Source organism: Callorhinus ursinus, unplaced genomic scaffold (genome assembly GCF_003265705.2).
Source record: "Callorhinus ursinus isolate GAN/ISIS: 27379988/994484 unplaced genomic scaffold, GSC_fseal_2.0 scaffold27, whole genome shotgun sequence".
NCBI classification, from domain to species: Eukaryota; Metazoa; Chordata; class Mammalia; order Carnivora; family Otariidae; genus Callorhinus; species Callorhinus ursinus.
Window position 1 is genome coordinate 12,798,839 of NW_027397089.1, and position 27,711 is coordinate 12,826,549.

At 41.9% G+C, this 27,711-nt stretch overlaps 1 protein-coding gene across 3 annotated transcripts in view; it reads left to right on the forward strand.

The window, feature by feature from the left end:
• LOC112830064 (ATP-dependent DNA helicase Q1-like) overlaps positions 1 to 27,711 on the forward strand; it is a 112,538-nt gene that overhangs the window by 28,874 nt on the left and 55,953 nt on the right. The window contains exons 2-3 of one of the 3 annotated variants that reach the window (XM_073877878.1): positions 17,200 to 17,346; positions 18,816 to 18,925. The exons of 1 other annotated variant lie outside the window; for it this stretch is intronic. The gene's annotated coding sequence lies outside the window, so the exon portion shown is untranslated. Of the gene's footprint in view, positions 1 to 6,338; positions 6,548 to 17,199; positions 17,347 to 18,815; positions 18,926 to 27,711 lie in introns of those variants that run through there. One more of the 3 variants, XM_073877880.1, reaches the window with a different exon arrangement.

A 27,711-nucleotide genomic window follows, 5' to 3' on the forward strand; every position in this document is an offset into this window, starting at 1 on the left:
CAGCGAGAAACCTGCTTCTCCCTCCAGCCCTCCCTCCTCTCATGTGCTCTCTCTCTCTCTCTCTCATTCTCACTCTCTCAAAATAAATAAATAAATCTTTAAAAAAAACCAAAAAGCTTTGTACTTGTTTGTTTGGGGGCCACTGGTTTGATTGAAACTGGAGTTTTCATAGTCTGGAAATTTTAAGGACGAGAGAATTTTTATACTTTGGGATCAGGAGGGAGCTGTGCTTGGATACCAGAGGATGGATACTATCTCTGGAAATGTTGGGTTTACTCCATTTCTCTGAAACTTTGAGAACTTGCAAATAATTATTTAACACCCTCATTAGCCTTCCTCTCAAGTTTTTGTTAGATGTCTAGCAAAGCAACTGTATCTAAACTATATTGGAAGCTATTCAGGAGGAGCCACAAGGCCAGCTTCCTGATTAACAGGAGTATTAAAACCCAACCACAGGGGCACCTGGGTGGCTCAGTCGTTGAGCGTCTGCCTTCGGCTCAGGTCATGATCTCAGGATCCTGGGATCAGGCCCTGCATCGGGCTCCCTGCTCAGCGGGAAGCCTGCTTCTCCCTCTCCCACTCCCTCTGCTTGTGTTCCCTCTCTCGCTGTGTCTCTCTCTGTCAAATAAATAAAATCTTTAAAAAAAAAAAAAAACCCAACCACAGGAACCAATGGAACTTACTGCCTTGGAAAAATGTTTTGAAAAGGAAAAGTCCAGAGTGAGGGCAGTACCCTTCTCAGAGACAGAGGAGTGAACACAATGACCACAAATACAGGGCTGACTATGTGTCAGGCACAGTTGCAAGTGCGGGGAATATAGCCAGGAGCAAAACAATACAAAAAGTCCTGTTTTCATGGAGCTTACATTGTTATTAAGTGAGACAAAACATGAACAAATAAATAAGTAAAACATATAGTACTTTAAATAGTGACAAGTGCTGTGGAAAAATGAAGAGTAGGGTGATGGGGTCTATTGTGTGTGGTTAGGAATGGACTGCGGTTGTATGTGGGGGATTCAGGAAGGCCGTGCTACAAACATGCTATTTCACCAAATGCAGTGAAGGGAGCCACCCTGTGAACATCTGGGCTAGAAGTGGTACAGTTAGAGGGGGCAGCCAGTGCAAAGGCCCTAGGGTAGGGTCTTGCCTGGTATGTTAGGAGGCCAGAATGGTTAGGAGGCCAGTGGCTAGAGTGAAATGAGTGGAAGAGAGAGAAACAGGAGGCTGAGAGGTAGCTGGGTCAGTGACAAATATTGTAGGACTTTGTAGGCCATTGTAAATGCAGACTTTGGCTTCTACTCTGAATAAAAAGGAAAACCAGTGGAAGGTTTTGAGCACAGAAATGACATGACATTTGTAACAGCTATTTGTATATCCTTGAAATATGTGGTGCTCTTTCAGTTTTAATTTTTTTAATTTATTTTTTATTGAGGTATAATTGATGCATATTATGTCAGTTTCAGGAGTGAAACACAATGATTCAATATATGTATACATTGCAAAATGATCACTATAATGAGACTACTTAACATCCATCACCATACATAGTTACAAAAACTTTTTTTCTTGTGATGAGAATATTTTAAGTTTACTCTCTCAACATCTTTCAAATATACAATGCAGTATTATTAACCATAGTCGCCATGCTATATATTTCATCCCCATGACTTATTTTAAAACTGGAAGTTTGTACCTTTTGACCCCATTCCCCCATTCCCCCCACCTCTGGCAACCACCAACCTGTTCGCTGTTATCTATGAGCTTGTGTTTTTGTTTTTTTGTTTGTTTTTTAAGATTTCACGTATAAGCGAAATCATAAGAGTATTTGTCTTTGTCTGACTTTTTTCACTTAGCATAATGCCCTCTTGGTCCATACATGTTGTTGCAAATGGCAAGATTTCTTTCACTGTTTTTTAAAGGTAAAGAGTGGCATTGTGCTGTACACCTCATCCTGTTTTTACTTTTGCTATCTAACATAGTTTCTGAGATCTACCCAATTTGCTCTCTGTAAATCTGCTTTATTATCTCCGACTGCCGTGTCATATCTCACTGTGCACACACGGCACATTTTACTTATATATTCCTCCGGGAACAGACACCGGCACAGCTCCCACTTCCTGCCTCCATAGACAGTCCTGTGAGGAACGTGCTCACATGGGCTCCTTATGGACTCAGGAGAGAGTCTCCTTGGGGTGTGCACCTCGGAGAGGGATCGCAGGGAGGGTGTGTGCGTTCTTAATTCCACTGAGATTGTGCCTCAGGATGGTGCCGCAGTGACGCTCCCACCAGCAGTGCGGGATTGTTTGTAGCTCCTCACTGAATTCTCATGCTGATCCAGTGAGGGGGGTCGGGTGAGGTCCTTGTGGGTGAGGAGACTGAGGCTTAGAGAGAGTGAGCCAGTTCCCCAAGTTCATGTAGTCACACGGAAGGGCCAGGCCTCACATCCAGCATTTCTGACATGATGGTCGTTGCTCTTACCTCTATAGTACCCAGCACTGCCTGTTCCAGAAATAAGATGAGGCATCTGTAGGCACAGTTATTATTCTTATTTTAATTGTGATTATTGTTATTGTCTTTGAGCCTTGCATTTTTTTGATGTCTGCTTTAACTCAGTGAGCCTAGGCACCCCTACGTGTTAGCATCAGCATGGATGTGGGTGTCTAGCTGGAGTCCTTAGTGTTTCAAGGCAAAATATATGGAATAAACTATTTTCATTGTCTTATGATGGCTAGCTAACAGGTTTGAGTTTTATTGGGTGATTTTGAGGCCAGACATTTATAAAGACTAATTGATTCTCAGAGTTTGGGGACATTGGATCAGATTTCATTATGAAGTGTTAGGTAGATGATATTAAGTCCGTATTGTTTGCTACGTACTGAGCTACATACTTTATAGGCATCATTTCACTTACTCCTCACAACTATCCTATAAGGTATTTACTTTTACTCCCATTTGACTATTGTGGCAACTAAAGCCCCAAGAGGTAAACGAATTTGTCCAGAGTCACCAGCTGTGAGGTTGAGTTGGATTTGAATCTGAACAGTCTACCTGCAGAACCTTACTCCTAATGACTCAACTGTGCTGCCTTCCTGTGAAGGAAGCTTTTAGAATCTCTTCCCTTTAAAATTGAGGACAGAGGTGCCTGGGTGGCTCAGTCGGTTGAGCATCTGCCTTCAGCTCAGGTCATGGGCCTGGGGTCCTGGGATGGAGCCCCGCATCGGGCTCCCTGCTCAGCGGGAAGCCTGCTTCTCCCTCTCCCACTGCCTGCCGCTCTGCCTGCTTGTGGGCTCTTTCTCTCTGTCAAATGGGTAAATAAATAATCTGTTTCTTGGTTTCTCTCTCTCTCTCTTTAGAAAGAAAAAAATAATAAAATAAAATCGAGGACAATTTCTTGTCAGGTGATTTGGAGCAGTCATGGGAAGGACAGGGCTAGTGGACAAGAATCTCCAAGGGAGAGATCTGAAGTTTGAAAATGTCCCCAGCTGTCTTCATTAGGCCTCCCTCTGTCTCCTATAGTGAGAACCTCTGCCTTAGAACATCCTACCTGGATTATAGGGCCTGGGCATGATGCCTTCAAAAAAGTCTAGCTTCTGTAACTGGGCGTGGGTGGTTGGTTCCTTATAACCACAGGCAGCCTGATATTTTTTTAAACAAGTGTCCTCAAGGGCAAATGATTCTTTATCACCCAGTGTGGCTAATACCTGCCATGAATGATGGGCAGTCAAGGTTTTATCACAGTTGGTTTCCCCTTCCCACTATGCATTTTGCTCACCTTCCACAAGGAAGGTAATACTAGGTATATCTTTACCTGAGCCAGGTTTAAAAAGGTTGCTTGGCTACAAATTATGTATCTCAATTCCAATATATAGATATTCTGGATTATGTGCTCTTTCAGGTTTCTCTTTTCAATTTGGTCATATGTTCAACAAATATTTATTGAGCCCCTAACTCACAGTCTGATGGAGGAGACCAACAGCTGACCTGGAATTTGGATACATTAGGATCAGTGGCACATGGCGGAAGCTGGGTACTAGGAGAGCACATGGGAAGGGCAACATAAGGGTCAGGGGAGGCTTCCTGGGGAAGCAACTGCGGAGCTGGGAACTGAATGAGAAGTGGGGGTAGCTAAGTGAAGGGGCCAAGTGGGCAGTAGAGGCAGGGGAACAGGGTGAGATTCAAATCTCGCAGCTGGAGCAGGAACTGGGCAGGGGATGAGGCTGGAGGAATAAGCACAGGTCAGATTAGGAAGGAAGGAAGGATTGTGAAGGAAGGGCAGTGGGAAACCACTGAAGGGTTTGAAGTCTGGGGGTTGGTGGGGGACACTTCAATCACATTTATAGTGTAGAAAGATTCCATGAGTTAAGATTTGACCCTCCTTTTCTATCTTGCATGCTTTTTGGTAAATCATAACACTGGAACTGGTGAGTGGTAAATAAGGAGTCTAGATGAATTTGTAGATGGAAGTGCTGACCCAGAGCCCAAGGGTTCCTTTTGATCATCTATAGAGAAGACTTTTCAATTTTGATTTGATCTTTCTGTCTTTAAACACCTCTGACAACTTTTTCTAAAACTCTCTCAAAACCAAAGCCTGAGTAGGGAGGAGAATGGGGGATGCATGACTTTGTTCTCTCTGATCTCCACTACTCATTCTTGGAGAATTGCTGTAAATTGTTCATCAAAAGCCTTTCTCAGATGGAGGGGACCATTTGAATAGCAGCAGGGGAGGAGGGGGTAAGAGGAACCACACGAAAGTTTCCTTCATTCAGGAAACATATTTGGCATATTTTGAGCAAGTTAAGAATAACTGCTTATGAAAAATTAATAGGGAGTTACAAGTGTTTTTTTTTAAGATTTTATTTATTTATTTGGGAGAGAGAGTAAAGCCAGAGAGAGAGGGAGAGAGAGAGAGAGAGAGAGCGCAGGTACACGTGAGCAGGGGGAGGGGCAGAGGGAGAGGGACAAGCAGACTCCCCACTGAGCAGGGAGCGTGATGTGGGGTTTGATGCAGTGGATCCCAGGACCCTGGAGTCCTGACCTGAGCCAAAGTCAGACACTTAATTGACTGAGCCACCCAGGCAGCCTGGGAGTTCCAAGTGTTTTAATACAAGCTCACAGAGCAGGGCAGATTCTCCAGGCCCTGGCAGCTGACATCCCAGATGGTGCAGGGTGAGTAGAGAACACAGTGTGGTCAGTGAGGAGACTGTTTGCAGAAGTGCGCTCACCTTCTCTTCTGGAGCCCAGAGAGGGAGAAGACGGAAGGAATTGTCTTGGTTGTGAACTACTGAGCTAGGTGACTCATTTCTTTTTTTTTTTTTTTTAAGATTTTATTTATTTATTTGAGAGAGAAAGAGAGAGCATGAGAGGGGGGAGGGGCAGAGGGAGAAGCAGACTCCCTGCTGAGCAGGAAGCCCGATGCGGGACTCGATCCCGGGACTCCAGGGTCATGACCTGAGCCAAAGGCAGTCGCTTAACCAACTGAGCCACCCAGGCGCCCCTAGGTGACTCATTTCTTTTCTCCCTACCCATCACACTCTCATAACTACGGACATAAAACTTGTAGTGAATTTTGTCTGGTTGCTTTGGATGAGTATATTAAATGTCAGAATTCATAAGACCACCTTCCTGGCTCCTCTCCCTTCTCAGTCATGGACCCTGGGTTGGCTGCTGCCCCCATTTCTCCAGTGTTTCCTTCCCAGGCAGCCTGGTCCTCTCCTTCTTGCAGGTGGTTATGAAGGCCCTGCCCCCTTTCTCCCTCCTCCTCTCTGTTCACAGCATGCCTGTGGGCCTAGGTGGGGAAAGGGAAGGGATGGACTATACATTCCTGACCATCAGTACAGCTAAATGAATGATGCAGAATGAGAAGAAAGGGGGCCCAAGTTCCATCTGACCTTGGCTAGCTGATTTTGGGGCTAAAGGTTTTAAGACCTGGGGACCAATATTTGGTATTTTATACTCAGATAATATCTAAAAAATGGGTCTGTAAGTGCAATGAGGCCCACTGGTCCAGGAATTAATGTGTCACAACTCATGCTCTAGCACAGCACACACAACCAACATGTGAATTATTGCACAATACATTCATTCCCTGCTGTGTCTTACAGCTTCATTAGTACATGAAGCTACATGAGATGAACCCAAATTGGATTGCTATGTAGTTCATAAAAAAGCAGAATGTTGTGAGGTATTTGGCACTTTTCTGGGGGAAAACAGGGTTGATTTGTCTATGATGTCCTTTGGTGTCATCTTCTGTGATACTTGGGCTGGAACAGGTAACACGCAACTTCTAAGCATTGGTTGGTTGAACACCATTGTTCAGTAAGTATTTATTGTTTACTTAGGCATTATGGAGGGACAGCCTATAGAAGATGAAATATGAAGCAGCAGCTTTGAAGCCTGAACAAAGGAACTCAGCAGCGCCAACCATACTCAGCTTCACTCAGCCCCAGAGAACTCTATCCCAGACTCTGGCTCCCTGGGCTTGCTATAGCTCTCTGATCCTAGAATACTCTTCAATTCCGGCTACAATGCTGCGTCAGACACTTTGCAGGTTTGGTCAAACACTGGTATACAGACGTAAGCCAAAACAACCAGTGGCTGGGACTGCCCCTGCCAGGAGCCTGAGCACTCTCAATTTAGTGGCCCTGGGTGTGTGCTGCGCAGTGGGTGTATTTGTGTATGTCATAGCTGGTGAGGTGGCTAGAGAAAAAGCAGGACCATCTATTGTGATCTGCTTTTTGGCAGCCAGCCTAACTTCCGCATTGATTGGGTTGTGCTGTGCAGAGATTGCTGCCCAGGTTCCCTATTTTGGCTCTGCATATCTCTACACCTATGTCACTGTAGGTGAACTCTAGGCTTTCATCACTGGCTGGAATCTCATCTTCTCCTATGTTGCTGGTACAGCCATTGTGCCTGGAGATTAGCTTTTGACAACCTGTTTTGGAACCAGATCTCTCAGATCCTGCATGAAAACATCTTCCTGCATGTTCCCCAGGTCCTTGCAGAAATTCTAGGTTTCTTTCTTGTTTGCCCTGTGTTGTTGCTCACTGGACTGCTGTATTCGAGGGCCAGGGAGTCAGTACTGTTTACCAAAGTGGTTACATTGGTAAGCCTTTTGGTTCTCAGTTTTGTCATCATCTCTGGCGTCATGAAGGAGGACCTGCACAACTGGAAGCTCGGAGAAGAGGACTACATATAGGCTGGACTCAATGACACCTCTGGTTTGGGCCCTCTGGGCTTTGGTGGATTCGTGCCTTTTGGCTTCCAGGGGATTCTCTGTGGGTCAGCTACCTGTTTCTATGCATTTATTGGTTTTGACAACATTGTTATCAGAGTTGAAGAAGCCCAGAATCCCAAGCATTCCATCCCCAAGGGCATTATGATTTCACTGCTCATCTGCTTTTTGGTGTATTTTGGTGTCTCTGCGGCACTTACACTCATGGTGCCTTACTACCTGCTTCGACCTGGGAGCACCTTGTCTGAGGCATTTCTCCATATTGGCTGGGCCCCTGCCTACTGTGTTGTAGCTTTTGCAACTTTCTGTAGTATTTTTGTCAGCATCTATCAGGGCTTTATGCTCCCCTATACATCATCAGATACACATGCTGGCACAGGATGGTCTCCTGTTCCCTGTGCTTGCCAGGATCCATACCGGCACATACACCAACATCATGGCCACAGTGATCTTTGTCGCTATTGTAGCAACCATGGCATTCTTCTTTGGACTTACTGATCTTCTGGAACTCATGTCAGTTGGGAACCTGCTTACTTACTCCCTGGTTGCTTTTTGTGTTCTCATCATCAGGTATCAGCCTGAGAGGAAGAATAGGGGTAATGAAGCAGAGATGCAGGAGGAGATTGAGGGAAATGAAGCACAGGTGCGGGAAGAGACTTGGGGAAATGAAGCACAGGTGCAGGAGGAGAATGAGCGAAATGAAGCGCAGATGCAGGAGGAAAATTTGGGAAATGAAGCGCAGCTGCAGGAGGAGAATGGACCTGCAGCAGAGAAGCTGACTCTACAGGGACTATTCTTTCCAGGCAGCCACACCCCCACTCCACTCTCTGGCCAGGTTGTTGTTTGCTCCTCACTGCTTGCTCTGCTGCTGACTCTTCTCTGCCTGGTGCTGGCCCAGTGGCCAGGTCTGCTCTCTGGAGACCCAGCGCCGATCACAGCAGTTGTGGGGCTCCTGGTGCTCATCACTGGGATCACTGGGGTCATCTGGAGACAGCCACAGAGCTCCACTTCCCTTCCCTTTAAGGTCCCTGCTGTGCCTCTCCTCCCACTCCTGAGCATCTTTGTGAATGTTTGCCTTATGATGCAGATGACAGCTGCCACCTGGGCCAGAGTTGGTGTCTGGATGCTGATTGGGTTTGCTCTCTACTTTGGCTATGGGATCCGGCACAGCCTGGTTGCACAAACCCACTTCAGTTAGGGCCCAAACTGTAGACTTTGAACTCAGTGCCAGTCTGTATTTGGTTTGACATCAACACACCTGAAAGCACTCTAGACCCTCTGCTCAATAATGAAGAATATTCTCAAAGTCACAGTTAGGGGTGGGTAGAGAGAAGCCAGAAATAGTACTCTGCTCAGTGGTGCTCAAACTTCAGCAGACATCACCTCACCTGGAGAACTTCTGAGAACAAATTGCTGGGCCCTGCCCCCAGTGTTTGAAATTCACTAGGTCTGACTGGGGCCCAGAATTTCTACTTCTAACAAGTTCCCAGGTGATGCTGCTGTTGCTGGTCCAGGGACCACACTTTGAAAACCAGAGCTCCAGCTAAAGCCTCTCCGCATGTAAAGATGAAGGGAGGGAAACAAAGGTGCCCTTTTAACACTTATCTTCCTTTAATGGAATACTTAGATTAAAATATCATGGTTAATCCTTTCACAGTGGGGAAATCATAGTGAATCACTTTATAATGTATACGCATATCAAACCACCACAATATATACTTTATATTATCTTACAGTTTTATATGTCAGGTGGACCTCAATAAAGCTGAAATAAAAAAATAAAATACCATAGTTATCTGAGTGTCTTTATTTTCTTTATTTTGTTCTCTGATTGTAGACCACAGGTAAGGAGTGTATCTTGTTCACATTCCCAGAGCATCCAGCTGGGGGCCAGGCATATAGTGAGCATTTAATAAATTTATGTCAAATTGAATTGAGCCTCACACATTTCTTTGGTACAGAAAATTCTCCTTCCTTTTAGGCTAGCACCGTGCTTCTCCTTTAAAACTATCTTCTGAGAGACCTCCTTGACAAACAGTATTTCTCTCCATCCAGAACTGTCTGTGCCCAACATCTAGAACTGTACCCAGGCACTTCTAATTTTGCCTTTGTTTGGCTATGCCTGAGTTCCTGTGACTATCCTGTCTTTTCCATCAGAGTGGAATCTTGCTCAGGGCAAAGAGTAAGTTCTCCCCTTCCTCTAGACTCAACCTTAAGAACAGTGCTGTTCGTTCAAAGAGCAACAGGAAAAATGCAGCCCTGGGTCAGGAGAGTGCCTGAAAGGACCTCCCTTGGTTCAGCTCCATCTATTCCCCTGCAATCTGGGGAGGGGCCAGAAGTAGTGAAAGTCACAGAAGGCCCAACCTCCTCTGACTCCAGGGAATCCCTAAAGAGGAGACTGGCTCCAGTGTGGGCACAACAGGCATCCTTCTTGATGCAGTCAGTTTTATGCTTTGGTATAAGAGGGCCAGTGTTTTTCTATTGTATTTACATATGGGGCCTGCCCCAGGAGGGAGAGATAGGAAGCTACTTTCTTACTTGTGGAATTTCTCATGTTCCCAACAAGGATTAGGTGACTCCAGAGGCAGCATTACCCATATACTTACCCAATCCTTTAGGTGCTTTTTTGAGGGACTGATGCAAAAACCTTGTGAAAGCATCTAAGATCATTTAGGGAGAGAGAATTTACACCCCAGATGGGGAGAAAAACCCACTTAAATAGGATGAATTGAAGACTAGATAGGGATTGAGGCATCATCACTCTGGAAGGGAAGGTATGAGTAGAAACTGAGAAAGAGGTATTGGTCAAGAGAGACTTCCTGGAGGAGAATGCCTATGGAGCCATTTGGGAAGTCAAAGAGAGAGAGGTGAGTTAGAAAAGAAAAGGGGACGGTAATTTTAGGCTACATAGACCTTTAAGAGTCATGAACGATGAGACTTTTGTGAGGGATATGTTTTTTTCACGTTTGAAAGGAATTTATGAGCCAGGTTTGTATTGTGTATCGTGCCATGGAGTGAGATTCCTGAATCAGGAAGGGATGAGATATGACTTTTGCAGCTATCTGGAGGATAGACAGACAGAAGGATTTGGACAAGCAGACTCTTCCTGGGAGATGTAGCAACTGCTACAGTCATCTAGATCCTTGCTCTTCAGAGTATGGTCCATGGACCAGCAATATTGTTGTCACCTGGGAGCTTATTAGAAATGCAGAATCTTAGGCTCCAACCCAGAACTACCAATACAGAATCTGCCTTTTCAAAAGGCTCCTAAATGATTTGTATGGTATTTCCAGTTTGAGAAGCACCAGCCTTAGATAACTGATGATAGGTGTCTAGCCTCGGATGAACACTATGGAACGTGTGAAAACTTTGGAATTGGAAGTCAAGAGGAGGTGTCTGGAAAACTGAATTTGGGGAAGTGGGAGAAGTGTGGGGTCTGACTGCCCTCCTGTCTCCAGGCCTCCCACATCAGTCACTATGCCAGGGTTTGGCATTTTGGGAAAATGCCTGCTGACCTCATGCTAGAGTCTGCCTGGTCCTCAGGGGCTCCCCTGGGGCAAGCATTAGGTGGGTGGAGACTGCTGCCAATTCTGTTACTCCTACTTAATATGACGGCCTGAAAGGGACTGGGGAGGTCATATTAGTCATGCCTCACCTCAGGGTCATACTGTCTTAAACAAATTGGTGAGAACATGATGATACTAATTGAGGAGACCATGGAGGTTGGGGGATTAAAATAGGAGTTCTTAATGATCTGTCCAGGATATTAGTATTCTTCCATCTTTCAAAAGCTTTAAGGAGAGACCAGATGATGTCTTAACAGGTTATACCCCAATAGGGACCAAATTAATGCTTTTTTAGGGATTTTTAAAATTATTTTTAACGGGTTAATAACAAAATATATGAGACCTATAATTCCAGAGTCCTAGACTGTTAGGCAAAGGAATAATATTACCAGGTGAAAATTATGAGATTTTAAGAATTTTCTTATACTTTTTAGGGTTTGTGTACTTTATTCTCAATCAGAATAACTGATGAAAAGAGGCCAACATTGAAGGAAAACAGTTTGAGATTGAACATAAGGAAGAATTTTCTGAGATTAGAGGGTGATGGGGGAGATGGGAGGGCACAGGCTCTCTGGCTTTGCACATGGCTGTCTCACTTGGGTTTAGAATGCCTCAGATGCGCTCCTTTCAGAGACAGGGAAATGTTCAAAATGAACTCTCAAAATCTTTGTTATTCCCAAAATTCTCCAGTCCACTTCTGAAATGAAAGGCTGAGGTGTATGTAATGTGGTGAGGCTTGGGGATGATGAATGACAGAAGAAAAATAGCAATCTTATTAGAGAATTGAAATCTGCTAAAAAATTTAAACTAGGACTTGGATTTAGTAGAGTTGCATGTTAGCTCTCAAATAAGAGTTTTAGGTTTCCATATCCTTTTACTCTCCATATATTTATCTTGACTCATTGATTAAATTTTAAAACCTCCTAAGGGAAAAGAACATCTCTTTTATGAATTACTGTTTATTTCTCCAATGTCTCCAAATGATGATGAAAATAATAGCTTAATTTGCTGAGTACTATGTCCTACGATTTTTTCCAAGCATTTTACATAATTACCTATTTAATACAAAAGTTGTATGAGGTGAGTGTCGTTATGCTCATTTTCCAAAAGTTGAAACTAAGACTCGGGGGGTTAAGTTATTTGTGCAAAGTGAGTAGTGAAACTCGGATTTGTACCAAGTTTGAGCAAAGCTCCTGCCACTAACCCCCAAGGTATATTCTGCATGGAGTAGTGGATCAATAAGGGATAGATGATCATTAAAACTTGAAGGTATAGAGATAATTGAAAGACAGTGGATAATTCCAAATAGTGAATAATGAAAAATAATTTCTATTTGTTTTGTGGAATGTGTCAGAGAAACATTTAGTGACACCTACAGCTTATACTCAGACATTCTCTCCTTCACCTTCACTGTACCCACCCTGCAGTCAGGGGCTTTGAAAGGGAGCAAGGCTAGGTTAATATATTCATAAAGCACCTCATTGAAAAGTCATGTGTGTGTGCCTACTATATGGACATATGTGTTTGAATTTGAGTGGAAATATGCCCAAGGAGTGGGGTATGTTTATCCCGGTAGGTCTATAAGGATAAGCGTATTTGTTGGACTTTTTTGGGTATGGTGTGTGTGTGCACAGGTGTGTGTGTGTGTGTGTGCACAAATCCTGAAGGAGTTTAACCAGCTATAAGATACTAGCTGCCTTCCATCACTGGCCCTGGTTGGTGTGTTTGTATCAAAACCTGATATTTATTTTTCATTATTTTCAAGGAAACCTCAATGAGTTTTCTTTCTGGGAAATTTATGACTAAGATTCTGAGCTGCTGTGGAGCCCCTATATATCTGCTACAATCAGAAGAGGTTTGCAGAGAAAGAGAAACAGCAGTTACAAGGCACTCCCCTCCTGTCTTTTACTTTCTAGACTAATACACAGCCACCCCTTATGTACACCACCCATGTAACCACTGCCCTCTCCTGGAACCCCCTGATGGAAGGTACTAAGAGAAGCCATTTTATTTATTTTTTTGTTATCACATGAGACTCTATTTGAGCCACCCCAGAAAGAGGAGAATTAAACATTATACTAATTAAGGAATAGAGTTGAGATTATGAAAATTATGAAATTATTATGAAATTATGAGATTATTTTAATTATGAAAATGAGATTAGTCATTTGTGGAACTAATTTCATAAAAAAACAATGAGCTTTGACAGCGCAAGATTGGTAAAAAGAGTCGAATGTCTCTGTTTTTTTTTAATTTAATTTAATTTTATTATGTTATGTTAGTCACCATACAATACATCATTAGATTTTGATGTAGTGATCCATGAGTCATTGTTTTCATATAACACCCAGTGCTCCATGCAGTATGTGCCCCCCTTAATACCCATCACTGGGCTAGCCCATCCCCCACCCCCTCCCCTCTAGAACCCTCCATTTGTTTCTCAGAGTCCATAGTCTCTCATGGTTCGTCTCCCCCTCCGATTCCCCCCCTCATTTTTCCCTTCCTTCTCCTAATGTCCTCCATGCTCTTCCTTATGTTCCACAAATAAGTGAAACTATATGATAATTGACTTTCTCTGCTTGACTTATTTCACTTAGCATAATCTCCTCCAGGCCCATCCATGTTGATGTAAAAGTTGAGTATTCATCCTTTCTGATGGCTGAGTAGTTTACTCTTTACTTGGTTTCCCTCTTTAGAAAATCTGAAGCAGAGCTCCTGCAAGCAGGAGGCAGGACAACCTGTACGTGGTTTGAAGGCAGATACAGCACAGGAACCCCTCCTCCACCTTCCAATGCCAGTGCTTGGGAGCCTGAGGGATTTTTATGACAAACTTTACTTTACATCTGATATTTCACAGCATCTCTTGTCCAGAGAAGTAGGAAATATAGATATTTATTGACATACAGCGTCAGAAGATCAAGGAAAATTGACTATGGAAGTGGAAGGAGGAGCGGGTTCTCTCTTTCCCCAGATATGCAAATTACCTAACAATTTGCATGGTATATCCTTTTTTGTGCTTTGTGCTCTTCTCAAGTAATAAGATTAAGAAATCCTTTCATAGTTAATAAAGAATTCAGTGGGTGGAAAGAAGAGATGAGAGATAAATGGATGGAGGCATAATGGGTACCTTCTCCCATTTGAACTGTACACCCTTCAATAAGATCAGGTGGAAGAGAAATAGGGATAAATGGAACCTGAGCTGGGACCCAGGTCCTGGCTCCTGTCTTCGGTATTGAAAGCCTCCAGCTTCTGCAGTTTTACCTTGAGTTTCACTGCTCCCTGAATTTCACTCTTTCACGATAAACAGAAGTTCAGTATCAAATGATGCCCAAAGTCAAGAAATCGTTCTCAGTAGCTATGTGTTTTCCTTGGAATACCATCCTCCCAATCTCTTTCTCCTGAAATCCTGCACAGTCATCACAGTTCAGTTTAAATGTTACCTCCTACCCACACCTTCCTGGATAATCTGTAAGGAGCAATTTATTTCCTTTGGCCTCCTCTACTCTTTTGTGTCAGTCTTATTGTAGCTCTGTACTCCTTGGGGGAGCTGTCAGGTCTTTTGGACTTTTGGGGAGGGGGAAAATAACCCCTGAGTGACTTTTGAGTCTCCCACCCCCTGCCCCTGGTCATTCCTGGATCTCTGGTCCAAGGCTGAAGACAACCCAGGTTGTGAGGAGCAGGCAGTGCACCAGTGTCCCAGCAGCCTCAGATAGCTCTTTCATTTACCAGCATCTTCCTTTGACTACTTTCCTGCCCCCCTGCTGGCACAAGTTGGTAGCGTTAGTTTCTGACTTGCAGAGGAGTGGTTGCGTTAGGAAAGGCTTGGGAGTGAGTAAGAAAAATCTGACAGTGGACCCTGGGCTTTTATACCCACTAACCCTTTCCCAACCCTGCTTCCTGTTGGAATAACACCTTTTGGTTCCTAGCTCAACAGTAATGGTTTCCCTTTTCAAAAGGCCCTGCCCTCCTTGGTCATGCTGAAGAACCCTTCAGACTGTTGAGAGGGTCTTATGTAGGTTACCATAATTGAAGTTGTAGCTTTCACTCTCTTTAGTCTTCCCTCACCCCATTGGGACCAGCTTCTCTGCAAGTGGTATCCTGTACAAGGTAAAGGTTGTACTTATACTTTAAGAGGAACCCCACCTCTCTGCTCCATAGTCCAGAATTGTGCCTAGAGGACTCACACTGCTTTGTTTTGAAGAGATCTTGTTGGAGGAGGAAGAACTATACTTCCTTCTAGCTGCTCAGGGCATACACAAGACACTCTTTGGTTCCTCAGAGATTGATAGGCACTGTGGAGTAGTTGTACATACATATCCCTTGAACTCAAACAACCAAGTTCTCTTTCCTTTTTTTATGTCTTTATTTAAATCCCAGTTAGTTAATATACAGTGTAATATTAGTTTTGGGTGCACAATATAGTGATTCAACACTTCCATACAACACCCGGAGCTCATCACAGAAAGTACACTCTCTAATCCCCATCACCTATTTTATCCATTCCCCCAGTCACCTCCCTTATAGTAACCATGAGTTCATTCTCTATAGTTAAGAGTCTATTTCTTGGTTTGCCTCTCTCTCTTTATTTTTCCTTTTGCTTATTTGCTTTGTTCCTTAAATTCTACATATGAATGAAATCATATGGTATTTGTCTTTTGCTGAGTTACTTATTTTACTAAACAGTATTTTCTAACCCCATCCAGGTTGTAGCAAATGGCAAGATTACATTTTTTTTTTTTATGGCTGAGTGTTATGCCATTGTATATATATATACTACATCTTCTTTATCCATTCATCAATTGATGGACAACTGGACTGTTTCCATAATTTGGCTATTGTAGGTAATGCTGGTATAAACGTAGGGGTGCACGTATCCTTTTGAATTAGTATTTTTCTATTTGGGTAAATACGTAGCAGTGTGATTGCTGGATTGTAGGGTAGTTATATTTTTAACTTTTTGAGGAAACTCCAAACTGTTTTCTATAGTGGCTGCACCAGTTTGCATTCCCATCAACAGTGCACCAGGGTTCCCCCTTCTCCACAACCTCAACAATACCTGTTGTTTCTTGTATTGTTGATTTTAGCCATTCTGACAGGTATGGGATGATATTTCATTGTAGTTTTGATTTTGCATTTCCCTGATGATAAGTGATTTTGAGCATCTTTTTATGTGTCTGTTAGCCATCCATATGTCTTCTTTGCAAAAATGTCTACTCATGTCTTCTGCCCATTTTTAATTGGATTATTCACTTTTTGGGTGTTGAATTTTATATGTTCTTTTTATATTTTGGATACTAACCTTTTATCAGTGTGTCATTTACAAATATCTTCTCCCATTCTGTAGGTTGCCTTTCAGTTTAGATTGTTTCCTTCATTATGCAGAAGCTTTTTATTTTTATGTGGCTCCAACAGTTTATTTTTGCTTTTATTTCCCTTGCCTCAGGAAACATATCTAAAAAGAAGTTGTTACAGCCGATGTCAAAGAAGTTACTGTCTGTGTTCTCTTTTAGGACTTTTATGGTTTCAGGTCTCACATTTGGGTCTTTAATCCATTTTGAATTTCGTTTTGTTTATGGTATAAGAAAGTGACCAAATTTCATTCCTTTGCAGGTGGCTGTCCAGTTTTCACAGTCATTTGTTGAAGAGACAGTCTTTCCAATTAGATATTCTTTACTGCCTCGTCAAAAATTAACTGATCATATCATTGTGGATTCATTTGTGGGTTTTCTATTCTGTTCTATTGATCTATGTTGTCTATTTTGTGCCAGTGCCATACTGTTTTGATTACTACAGTTCTGTAATATAACTTGAAGTCCAGAATTGTGATACCTCCCACTTTCCTTTCCTTTTTCAAGGGTGCTTTGTCTATTTGGGGCTTTTGTGGTCCCATACAAATTTTAGGATTCTTTGTTCTAACTGTGAAAAATGCTGTTGCTATTTTGATAGGGATTACATTAATGTGTAGATTGCTTCGGGTAGGATAGACATTTTAACAGTATTTGTTCTCCCAATCCATGAACATGGAATGTCTTTCCATTTCTTCGTGTCATCTTCAATTTCTTTCATCAGTATTTCATAGTTTTCAGAGTACAGTTCTTTCACCTCTTTGGTTAGGTTTATTGCTAGATATTTTATTGTTTTTGGTGCAATTGTAAATGGGTTTGACTCCTTAATTTTCTCTTTCTGCTGCTTCATTATTGATGTATAGAAATGCAACAGATTTCTGCACATTGATTTTGTATCTTGAAACTTTACTGAATTTATTTATCAGTTCTAGGATTTTTTTGATGGAGTCTTTCAAGTTTTTTATATATAATATCATGTCATCCACAAAGAGTGAAAGTTTTACTTGTTCCTTGCTGATTTGGATTCCTTTCATTTATTTTTGTTGTCTGATTGCAGTAGCTGGACTTCCAGTACTATGTTGAATAAAAGTGGTGAGAGTGGACATCCCTGTCTTGTTCCTGACCATAGAGGAAAATCTCTCAGTTTTGCCCCAGTGAAGATATTAGCCATGGGCTTTTCATATATGGCCCTTATTATGTTGAGGTATGTTCCCTCTAAATCTATTTTGTTGAGGGTTTTTATCATGAATGGATGTCATACTTTGTCAAATGCCTTTTCTGCATCTATTGAAATGATCATATGGTTCTTATCCTTTCTTTTATTAATGCGATGTATGAGGTTGATTGGTTTGTGAATATTGAATCACCCTTATAACCAGGAATAAATCCCACTTGATCATGAATGATTTTTTTAATGTATTGTTGGATTCCACTTGCTAGTATTTTGTTGAGGATTTTTGTACTTATGTTCATCAGAGATATTGACCTGTAGTCCTCTTTTATTGTGGTGTTTTATCTTTTTTGGTAACAAGGTAATACTAGCTGAATAGAATGAATTTGGCAGTTTTTCCTCTTTTTTTATTTTTTGGAATAGTTTGGGAAGATAAGTATCAACTGTTCTTTAAACATTTGGTAGAATTTTTAATTCTACTGGTAGACCCCATCCAGTCCTGGACTTTTGTTTGTTAACAGTTTTTTGATTACTGATTCAATTTCTTCCCTGGTTATTGATCTGTTTAAGTTTTCTATTTTTTCCCTGTTTCAGTTTTGATAATTTATATGTTTCTGGGCATCTATCCATTACTTCTAGTGTATCCGATTTGTTGGCATATAGTTTTTCACAATATTCTCTTACAATTTTTTTTAAAATTTCTGTGGTGTTGGGGTTATTTCTCCTCTCTCCTTTCTGATTTTATTTATTTGGGTTCTTTCTCTTTTCTTTTTGATAAGTCTGGCTAGAAGTTTATCCATTTTATTAATTTTTTCAAAGAATCAGCTCCTGATATCATTGATCTGTCCTATTATTTCTTAGTTTCTATGTTATTTATTTCTGCTTTGATATTTATTATTTCCTTCCTTCTGCTGGCTTTAGGCTTTGTCAAATAGTCAAGTACTTGTCCAAGCTGGGCCACTTGCTGTGCCTGAAGCAGAAGGTATATCTTCTTACATCTGCACTAAGGCCAGTGCCCGAAATGAGCTGTAGCGTATTTTAGATCTGGCAAGGGACTTCGTGCTATGCATGCAGAGAAATGAGGTGGAAAAGAATGAACACTGCTTGGAAGAGGGAAAGGAAAAGTGAGGCCACAATATACATGGAGTCAAGGAAATGGTGAAGCTGCTTGCTGAACCCAGGGAGCCCAGATTTATATCTGGGACAGAGTTCATAATCTGTAAGCTGTACTAATTTTCTACTTCCTAGCTGAAGGGCATTTCTGGAGTTACTCCCTCAGTGGGCAGCAGCATTATTCGATGATAATAATAAAGGCAAAAGATGGAGCAGAAGAGGATGGAAGATAGAGAAAGGAAGAGGGTCCGATTATCTCTTTTCATTCACTGGGTTAGGGGTGAGAGAGAAGGAGAGGCTTCAGTCAGAATCACGGGATCCATTAACTGCTATGCTTTCATACTTTGCCCTTTTCAACCACAATCTACCTTTTCCCTTGGCACCCCCAGTTCTTGCCTCCCACCCATTAGCTGCTACAAGGAGCTAGAGAACTTGGAGTGAATGACAATATGGAGAAACAACCACAGCTTGAAGATCTAAGTGGCTCTAAAGAAGACAGGTAAGAAAATCAGTGCATAATAAAAACTGCAGGTGAAGCCACATTGATGGAGGGCAGGTGGCTCTCTCTTCCTGCCCTCATTAGTTTCTCTGGGCTCAAGGCTTTCATCTTTTTTTTTTTTTTTTAAGATTTTGTTTATTTAGTTGAGAGAGAGAGCACACAAGCAGGGGGTAGGGCCAGAGGGAGAGGGAGAGGGAGAAGCAGACTCTCCACCGAGCAGAGAGCCCAACTCGGGGCTCGATCCCAGAACCCTGGGATCATGACCTGAGCTGAAGTCAGATGCTTAACTGACTGAGCCACCCAGGTGCCCTCAAGTTTTCCATCTTAGCCCAGTGTCCTCTTCTTCCTTCTTTCCATCTACTTTTACTGGTTTAGGGAGGGTTGTTTGCCTTTGGGGTGGAAAAATGGAGAAAGGAACCCAGAAGAGAAGAAAACAGTATATTCAGGGTGTATGTGTGGGTACTGGGATAAGAGGTGATGAGGGATAAGGTAGGAATTATAAGAGAGAAACTTTGAACGGAAATGAGTTTAAATTGCACCATAAAGTACTGTCCTTAGTCAAAAGAAAAACCTTAAAAATGGAAGTAGAAAGGCCCCATGTGAAATGTGTCAAGTTACCCTCTCTGACGGATATTAAAGAAAAAAGTATAAGCAATCTTTCTGGAAGGGCTGGATTGGAGATATGGCTTGCATAATGAAATAATATATGTATAAGAACCTACTACTGGAACATAGTAGGGATATAACAAATATTACTTTCCTTGTTTCTCAGAAGCAAGGGATGGAGGAAAAGACATTTTAGAGGTCCATGTTGGCTTGAGAATGTGTGGAAAACTTCTGTGCCTATGAATGGTTTTGGCTCTTACTATCTTCCCATCCACACAGTCAAGAAGTTGTTTCTGATATCAGACTTTACCCCATTCTATTGAAATTAAAGCATTTGATCAGTTAATCAACCCTTTATTCCTTAGTGTTTAATGAGCACCGGCTATGTGCCAGACACAGGAGCACAGTCTATTTATGATACAGGATTTAACTATTATACACATAGAGTGGAACAGAAATTCAGTATGGAGTGGGGTTCTCAAATGATAACAGATATATATATATATATCAGATATATGAGAGTGCTTTGAAAACTGTGAGGTGTGCCACAGTTTGTAAAGGTTATTGATGAACAGATTTATTTCAGGGTTTGATTTCCTGCATTCCACTATGAGAAAAAGAGGTCCTGGTGGGTGAAACCCATTCAAAGCAGGCCAGTCTTGTTGGGAACAGTGCTCCTTTCCAGGGAGCTATTACAGTGCTAACTGGTGGAGGATTGAGAAGGGAGCAGAACACTTCCCCCTACCCCTACACCCAGCCCCAGTCTTATCTGCTATGAGCCTCTTCTCCTTGTATGCTTTCAATTTTCTCTCTTTAGCAAGCCATCTTTCCTATCCACCAAAGCATTCCAAAAGTTCCTTCATTTCAGGATATCTTCCAAGATTAGAGGAGAGCTGGTGACTTCCTTGGGATCACTATGGCAGAATTGGACCCCTGCCTCCAGCCTCATACTATATCCCTTCCTGACTCCATTTTTCCAAACTCTGTCTTCCCCTCTCATTGTGCACACATCTTTGTCTCTATTCTCAGTTATACTTACTTCTGATTTCTGTGGGCTGTTATTTAATATTTTGGCCTTCTTATTTTTCCTTTTTGATTTTTTGGGTTCTTCTTTCCTTCATTTGTTATATCATTATTACCATATTATGAGACTTTAACATGCAGGAAGGCCATCTGTGTAATTTCTTTTTGTATAACCCAGCCCAGAAGTATATGTAGATAGATGATGAAGAAAAACTTAATGACTGTGCTCTTGTGTTAGGTTACCTCTTAGATCTCTATATCCCACATTCCCACATTCATGATCTTCCATCCATTACTGTTCCTATCTCCCCAGGTTGCCTACTCTGTTTTTTATAACTCTGTAGCTTGAACTCTTTTTATGCTTCATTCTGAACATAAAACTTTCAAAAATTATTGAGGGGGAGGAGGCATATCAGGCTACACAAGTAGAGTCCGACAGACAAATACATGAAATTGCAAAGTGGACACCAGATACCAATAGTACATAATGTAAAAGAGAGCTTGGAATTGGAAATTTGACTTACTTAAGGAGGGGCCTTCTGGTGGAAGAGAATACCAAGCAGGGTTTGATATAAAGGAACGGATAGACCTAGGTAAAAAAGAGAAAAGTATGTGCCAGACAGAGGTCAGTGTGAGGGTTTGGAGGCAGAGAATAAAACAGGTTGCTTTGCTTAAAGCAAAGAGGGCATTGTGGAATTGCAGCCTGAAGCTTAAACTCTAAAGCTTAAGATGAGAGATAATGATTTAAGATTAGGGATGATTGTGAAAAACTAATGGCCCTTGAGAAGAAGAAAGATCAGGATGATGGTGAAGGTTATGTTTGATCACTGTGGAATGACCAGATGGAAGCCAGAGGCTCTTAGTAAGCTTCTCTCGTTGTCCTGATTCTGACCAGAGACCTGGTCAATGACTGGGCTAGGCTGTGGCGAGAATGGGTGAAGGGTAAGAGGGTGAAGATACAGGGAGCACATTGTTTCCCCAGAGCTTTCCTCACAGACTTCTTCTCCTTGAACAAAACCCTCTGTTTCTAGCTTCTGCTGACTCATCCCTTCCTTTACCTGTCTCCCTATTGGAGGAGCTCTCCTGGCCCCTTTGAAGATCTACTGTGGCTGCTTGTGGTGGCAGTGATAGGAGAGGAGGCCTCTGCCTCTGCTGGGCCAGGACTCCAGGGTTTTCCCTTTTGGGTTTTTGTTTTTTTTTTTTACCCTTACCTGAATCTAAAGAAAAACTGAAAGAAACTTTTTGTCACTTCCCTCCTTCTGGGATGGATGACTCTTGACTTCAACTGCACAGAGAGGTGCTGGACTTTCCTGAGCATTCCATGGCCGCATCATTGCTCAGATCACTGTCCTGTGATTTCTCACAATATCTGTGAGATGTTGGGAGAAGTGATGGTTGAGGTTGATGAGAAGAATGGGCACGTTGAAGGGAAGCTGAGACCCTATGACCTAATACCCTAGAAGGCTTAAACATTTTCAGAAAAGATTAATTGATAATGTCAGGCCTAGGAAATGGGAGGTTGGAGAAAATCAATTCTCCAGACCTGGAGTTCTGGGACTAATTTTCTAGCTTGGGGAATACTGGGTGAAAGTTGAGTGAGAAACTTCCTAGAGAATGGGGGTTGGGATATAACAAATGTGATTATAAGTTACGTAAATTATGGAGAGAAAGCCAGCAGTGATTGAGTAGGTTAGTGCTTCTCCCTCAGTTGTGTTCCTAAGACCTACACAGGCTAAATAAAGCTGGAAGGCCCAAAGGAGGTTATTCCATACAACATGTTGTCTTAACAGAATCAAACTGAAATAAATGAAGAAACAAATATTTACTGAGCATTTATTTATAGGTGCTAGGCACTGGTTTACTCTTTCTAAATGTTTTCTCATAAAGTTAAATCCTCATAAAACCCCACATAGCAGGTTCAGAATTTAAGGTCTCAGCTAATAACTGGTGGAGCTAGGAGGCAAACTCACTTCTTCTAACTTCAGAACCATTGCTTTTTCTAGAACACTACAGTGCATTTTCATTCTAGAAATTCAATTGTTCAGTTGGCTGGTATGGTGTCTCTAAATATATTATATGCACAATCATGTGTATAAGGAACTGTGCTAAATGCCTTAGGGTGACAAAAAGAAAGGCAGTGTCCCTACCTCCCAGTGGTTGAAGTCATTTGGGGAGATTAAATGTATATCATATATAATACATATAATTGAGTAGTAAAATTAATATATTATATATAATATATAATACTTACAGTGTGTATTTAAGTATAGCATTGGCAAACTATACATCGAGGCAGTAAGACGATGCCCAGATACAGACAATTAAATGCTACTAGAATTTTGAGAAAGGAGGGAGAATTGTGATAGGGAAATCTTCATGGAAGTGGTAGGATTTTAAGGAAAAATTTAAGACTATACAGAACATTCTACATGAATGGAATGGCACAAAGTTATGGGAGCAGGAAAGCAAAAAATATTTTTTGGGGGGGAGATTCTGGGGATACTAAACAGAGCTTTTTCTGAGCTTCTTAAGGTTAAAGGTGATATATATTCACATTTGCTTTCTCAACATGCCAAAAATACAGTAGCTAGATGTTAAATTCATATTTGTTGAATAAATGAATGAGTGAATGACTCATTTATCTGGCACAGAACATTCATGTGTGGGTCTTTTAAGAGATATGAATAGAACTGTAGGCTGTAGTGGAGGGGATGAACTGACATGCAAAGAGGTTTAAATGAGATTATTCTTGAGTCAGTGGGAAGTTAAGCCTGGAGAAGAGACAGAGGCAGGGAGACCAGTCAGGATGCTAATGTGGAAGTATAGATGAGAAATGCTACAAAACTAAACTAGGATAATGGCACAGGAATAGACATGAAAGGGTGGAGGTGCCAGCATTGTGAAAGCATGATGAACAGACCCAGCCATTGAGGGACTTTGATGGTCTAGTGGTGGGGAGGGCGGGTAAGATGGGGGAAGAGGGAAAAAGAAAGAGGAGTCAAAGATGAAGCAGGAGGTTCTCATATCTTCTGATTAGTAGAATAGTGGTGCCTCTGACAGAAAAAGAACAAGTTAGAAGAGGCTGGTTTTGGAAGGAATATGAACTACATTTTAGATTAAATTGCTGGTAGAACCCCCCCCTAGGAAAATTCATCATACATTGAAAGTGGAAGAGTAAAGAGAATGTGGTCATGTCTAGAAGGACAGGTTCAGAATTCACCGACATATAAATAATCACTGAAGCTAAGAAAATGGATGAGATAATTGAGAAAAAAAAAGTGTCCACAGGAAAAACTAGAAAGTTGGACGTATCTTTGAAAAGGAGAGAGTACATTATAAGGCCACCTCTAATGTCTTCTGGTGTTGTCGCCAGTTTACTTGTCTTGTTTTTGAGAGGTGAGGTTAAATAACTCTATAGAAATATAAAAGACCCTCTGCTTACCTTCTCTTACAGATCTCTTCTCCACCGAATTCTTGATCTTGACCAGGATAGTAATAAGCTGGATGTTCCCAGAAAATTTTTAGCTTATCTGGCTGAAGCAGACAGTCTATTCTAAATACATGTGTCTGTTTTCTCAATTTTCAAATCCCTAGAGAAGTAAATACTTGGGCAGTTCTGTTTAGGCTAGCTTGAAGTGCTCATGCTTCGATGCTCTTTTGCACCCATTTATGAAAGATTAAGAAACTTAGTCCGGGAAGTTGGTGAGTGGGGTGGACAGGGATTTGCTCCTGAGCCCCAGATGCTTCAGCTGAGTTTTTCACAATAACCCACCCTTTTTAGTTTTCATCTAGAGATCTCAAAGCTCTAACAAGTCTTTATTCTTCCCTGACCCTCTGAATCATCTTCTACTTCCACTTTCCCAGATAGGGGTGGGGGCGGTGGGATGCCACATTTGGAGATGGGTGCTTGGTGGGTGGGTGGGAAGGTGGGGGAGAAGCGGTGGGGATCTAGTTGCCCCTTCCCAATCACACAGTGGGGCTAGGGGCAGGCTTCACAGTGGTTTTATGTAGTTTGGTTTCAACTTGTCCTTCTACGGTTGTTTTATGACTGAAGAGATTCAGATAAAAAGGCTGAGCTGGAGAAACTGAAGAACAAATGAAGCCATAAAAGATGACAATAAAATTTCCGACAGCTCAGAATAGTCTTTGGAGCCACTCTGAAGAATCTCAGCACAATCTGGAAAGGGTAATTAAGTCTCACAGCCCCCAGAGGGGACCAGGGCTGGATCAGGGCCGCACTAAGGTTAGGAGAAGGGAGCACTGAGAGAATTCCTTTCTCTCTTTCTTCTCTTAAGGGGCCCTGGTGTTCAAACATCCAGTTTGGAGACTGAATTAAGACTGAGAGGGAAAAGGAGAATGGATAATGGGAAATACTGATATTTTGTAAGAACCCTTTTTAGGGAGTTTTTGAGAACCTGGGAGCAGGATAAGTGATGAGGAATCCGAATCAGAGGACATTAAGAATGGAGGCTCTGGGACATGAAAATAGGGGGTACTCCCCATAGGAGTGATATGAAGAATGGGTCTAGATAGGGGTGAAGGCACCTGGCCTGAGAGAATGGCAGAGGGTGAGCAGATCTGCACTGAGGGCTTATGAAGCTAAGGAATCTATATTTGGGGAGGAATAGAACAGGAGTTCTGGATGGGGGGGAGCTGTGTGGCAACAGGGAGAAGGGGTCAGAGGGGTGGTGAGGTTGGATGGTAGGAGTTAGGAGGAGCATCTGTGCAAGAGAAAAAGAGGGGTGATGATAAGGGAAGGTACCTCAGCGGAGGTGAGTGGTTAGAAAGACTTTTTTCCCCAAACCGGCAATTCTTCTGTTCTTTGCTACAAATGAATTGATGTATTGGCCATAAAGAAATCTTTTTCTTTATTATGTTATGTGAATCACCATACATTACGTCATTAGTTTTTTTCTTTTTATTTTTTTATTATGTTATGTTAATCATCATACATTACATCATTAGTTTGGATGTAGTGTTCCATAAATCATTGTTCACGTATAACACCCAGTGCTCCATGCAGAACGTGCCTTAATACCCATCACCAGCCTAACCCATCCCCACACCACCCTCCCCTCTAGAACCCTCAGTTTGTTTTTTAGAGTCCATAGTCTCTCATGGTTCGTCCCCCCCTCCGATTTCCTCCCCTTCATTCTTCCCTTCCTGCTATCTTTTTTTTTTTTTTAACATATAATGTATTATTTGTTTCAGAGGTACAGGTCTGTGATTCAACAGTCTTACACAATTCACAGCACTCATCATAGCACATACCCTCCCCAATGTCTATGACCCAGCCACCCCATCCCTCCCACCCCCCACAACTCCAGCAACCCTCAGTTTGCTTCCAGAGATTAAGAATTCTTCATATCAGGGAGATCATATGATACATGTCTTTCTCTGATTGACTTATTTTGCTCATCATAATACCCTCCAGTTCCATCCAAGTTGTTGCAAAAGGTAAGATTTCATTCCTTTTGATGGCTGCATAATATTCCATTGTATATATATACACCACTTCTTCTTTATCCATTCTTCTGTTGATGGACATCTTGGCTCTGTCCATAGTTTGGCTATTGTGGACGTTGCTCCTATAAACATCAGGGTGCACAGAGCCCTTAGGATCACTACATTTGTATCTTTGGGGTAAATACCCAGTACTGCAATTGCTGGGTCGTAAGGCAGCTATATTTTCAACTTTTTGAGGAAACTCCACACTGTTTTCCACAGTGGCTACACCAGCTTGCATTCCCCCCAACAGTGTAAGAAGGTTCCCCTTTCTCCGCAACCCCGCCAACACCTGTCATTTCCTGACTTGTTAATTGTAGCCATTTGACTGGTGTGAGGTGGTACCTCATTGGGGTTTTGATTTGGATTTCCCTGATGCTGAGTGATGTGGAGCACTTTTTCATGTGTCTGTTGGCCATTTGGATGTCTTCTTTGGAAAAATGTCTGTTCATGTCTTCTGCCCATTTCTTAATTGGATTATTTGTTCTTTGGGTGTTGAGCTTGATAAGTTCTTTGTAGATTTTGGATACTAGCCCTTTATCTGATATGTCATTTGCGAATATCTTCTCCCATTCTGTTGGTTGTCTTTTGGTTTTGTTGACTGTTTCCTTTGCCGTGCAAAAGCTTTTTACCTTGATGAAGTCCCAATAGTTCATTTTTGCCCTTGCTTCCCTTGCCTTTGGTGATGTGTCTAGGAAGAAGTTGCTGTGGCTGAGGTCGAAGAGGTTGCTTCTCCTCTAGGATTTTGATGGACTCCTGTCTCACATTGAGGTCTTTCATCCATTTTGAGTTTATTTTTGTGTGTGGTGTAAGGAAATGGTCCAGTTTCATTCTTCTTCATGTGGCTGTCCAATTTTCACAACACCATTTGTTGAAGAGACTGTCTTCTTTCCCTTGGACATTCTTTCCTGCTTTGTCGAAGATTAGTTGACCATAGAGTTGAGGGTCCATTTCTGGGCTCTCTATTCTGTTCCATTGATCTATATGCCTGTTTTTGTGCCAGTACCATACTGTCTTGATGATGACAGCTTTGTAATAGGGCTAGAAGTCTGGAATTGTGATGCCACCAGCTTTGCTTTTCTTTTTCAATATTCCTCCAGCTATTCGAGTCTTTTCTGGTTCCATACAAATTTTAGAATTATTTGTTCTGATTAATTGAAAAAAGCTGATGGTATTTTGATACACATTAAATGTGTAGATTGCTCGAGGTAGCATTGACATCTTCACAATATTTGTTCTTCCAATCCATGAGCATGGAATGTTTTTCCATTTCTTTGTGTCTTCCTCAATTTCTTTCATGAGTATTTTATAGTTTTTTGAGTACAGATTCTTTGCCTCTTTGGTTAGATTTATTCCTAGGTATCTTATGGTTTTGGGTGCGGTTGTAAATGGGATCGACTCCTTAATTTCTCTTTCTTCTGTCTTGTTGTTGGTGTATAGGAATGCCACTGATTTCTGTGCATTGATTTTATATCCTTCCACTTTACTGAATTCCTGTAATGAGTTCTAGCAGTTTTGGGGTGGAGTCTTTTAGGTTTTCCACATAAAGTATCAGATCATCTGCAAAGAGTGAGATTTTAACTTCTTCTTTGCCAATTCAGATGCCTTTTATTTCTTTTTGTTGTCTGATTGTTGTGGCTAGGACTTCTAAT